At 52.6% G+C, this 1,948-nt stretch overlaps 1 non-coding gene across 1 annotated transcript; it reads left to right on the top strand.

Annotated features, from left to right (window-relative positions):
- Window positions 1–816: 816 nt before the first annotated feature.
- Window positions 817–888, top strand: TRNAG-UCC. Its single transcript has one exon. It is a non-coding gene; the product is annotated as a tRNA-Gly (tRNA).
- Window positions 889–1,948: the final 1,060 nt, after the last annotated feature.

The following is a 1,948-nucleotide window of genomic DNA, read 5'->3' as shown; positions in this document are numbered from 1 at the left end:
TTAGACAAACTTGGGCTGTAGGTGGTTATGTGTGTCTGTGCTTCACCACTTTGGCTGCTCTGTGAAAAGCTGATGGTTCAAACAGAAGCTGGTGGGGTTTTGTTTTGTTTTAAGCAATTAGAGTCTAGTACATTTTAACAGGCAGAAAATGTCCTATTCTGGTCTAGCCCCATTTGACTCCTTCTGTTCATCTTCTTCCTTCGCCCTCAGTGTCTTTCCTTCCCCATTGGGGACATGCAGAGATGAACCCCAGTCAGTCTGTGTCACAGAGAGTCTGTATCTCCTAAGGAATGTGGGTGAAGGATTCCAGCTGAATTAACGCCGCTCACCTGGGTTAGAAACATTTGTTTCTTTCAGAGCACATAATGGGAAATGGGACATTAATTCAGACCCAGGAGGCAAGGCAGAGGCTTCATGCTCTTGATCTCCATGAAGGGAGAGAGGATCCCCAGGAAGGAACAGAGCTTCCTTTAGATTCAAGCTGGGTCTCCTGGAAGTTGGAAAAGACCCTTGGTCACTGAGGATCTCATGGGATCGTGCTGCTCCAGAGGCTCGAGAGTCCTGGGTGCAGGGAGGGTGTCACTGCACAGTCTGAAATGGAAGGGAGGACCCTGGAAGGGAAGGGAGGAACAGAAAATGGAGAGGAATGAAACAGAATAAACGCCTCTTCTGTCTCCCATCCCCAACCCAGCAAGAACTGTTATCAGTGGGGAAACTCCCCACGATGAATGGCAGAGACCACAGAGACATTTGCCTCATGCTGAGAAGTAAGGTGACCAATCACCAAGTGTGAAAAATCAGAGACTTTCACCAGATGCATTGGTGGTATAGTGGTGAGCATAGCTGCCTTCCAAGCAGTTGACCTGGGTTCGATTCCCAGCCAATGCAATGATATGATGGTTCCTCCACTGGGAATTGGTTTAATTTCAGTCATATTGTATCAGTTTATCAAGGGAATGAGAGAATCAGTGTCCCAAATCCCAACAGGTCATTAAACACCCAGTGGAGGAAGAAAGGGTGGGACTATATAATGAGCAGTTGGAGTCATCCTGGTATTACAATGCTTGGTTTATTTTTTTAATTTCCTTTACTTCCTCTCCTTTTAGACTCAGAGCCTTTAAGGTCAGAAGGGACCAGTGTGATCATCTAGTCCGACCTGCTGCACCTTGCAGGCCAAAAGACCCCACCCACCCACTCCTGGAATAGACCCGGGAGGGGAGGCAGCTCTGTGCACTGCCCCTACCCCAGGCAGCACATGGAGGCCCTCTGCTCCCCTCCCCCCACAAGGGGTGTGCAGAGATGTGCCAGCAGCACTAAGGTGGCTCCATGCCCACTCTACATCCGTCCCTCCGTGCCGCTCCCAGAAGTGGCTGGCATGTCCCAGCATCCTGGGTGGGAGGTCTCCCACGTGCTGCCCTTGCCCCGAGCACCAACCCGCAGCTCCCATTGGCCAGGAACTGTAGCCAATGGGAGCTCTGAGGCAGCGCCTGCAGACAGCAGCACATGGAGATCCCTGGCCCACCCACCTAGGAGCTGCTGCCAGAGGGTTGTGTGTACTGGTCACTTTGGGAGCTGCACCACCCCTCCTGCACCCCACCCCCAGCGCAGAGCCCACACCCAAATTTCCTCCCAGTGCTTTGCTTGTCTTTCTTTTACCAGAACCATCCTTCTTCTCCTGGGCTGCAAGTAGCCACCCCTGGGACGCCAAGAGGCAGGCACAGGATTCTGCAAGGCAGTGTCCCCGAGCACCGCGATGGGACGGTGTGATGAAGGTAAGTCTTCCTGAGGCACAATGAACTGCAATGCAGCGAACCACTGGCCAGGTGGTCAGGGCGAAGGGTAGTCACTGGAGGTACAAGCTTGTGAGTGACTCCTGAGCACAGGGCCCCTTCCCCTTTTAAGGACCTGCTCCTCATGGCCTGCGACTGGAGATGACTTGGCTGCATCT

This window comes from Mauremys reevesii, linkage group 14 (assembly GCF_016161935.1).
Source record: "Mauremys reevesii isolate NIE-2019 linkage group 14, ASM1616193v1, whole genome shotgun sequence".
In the NCBI taxonomy this organism is placed as follows: domain Eukaryota; kingdom Metazoa; phylum Chordata; order Testudines; family Geoemydidae; genus Mauremys; species Mauremys reevesii.
The sequence above is the reverse complement of the archived record's forward strand: the minus strand, read 5'-3'. Positions and strand labels throughout refer to the sequence as shown.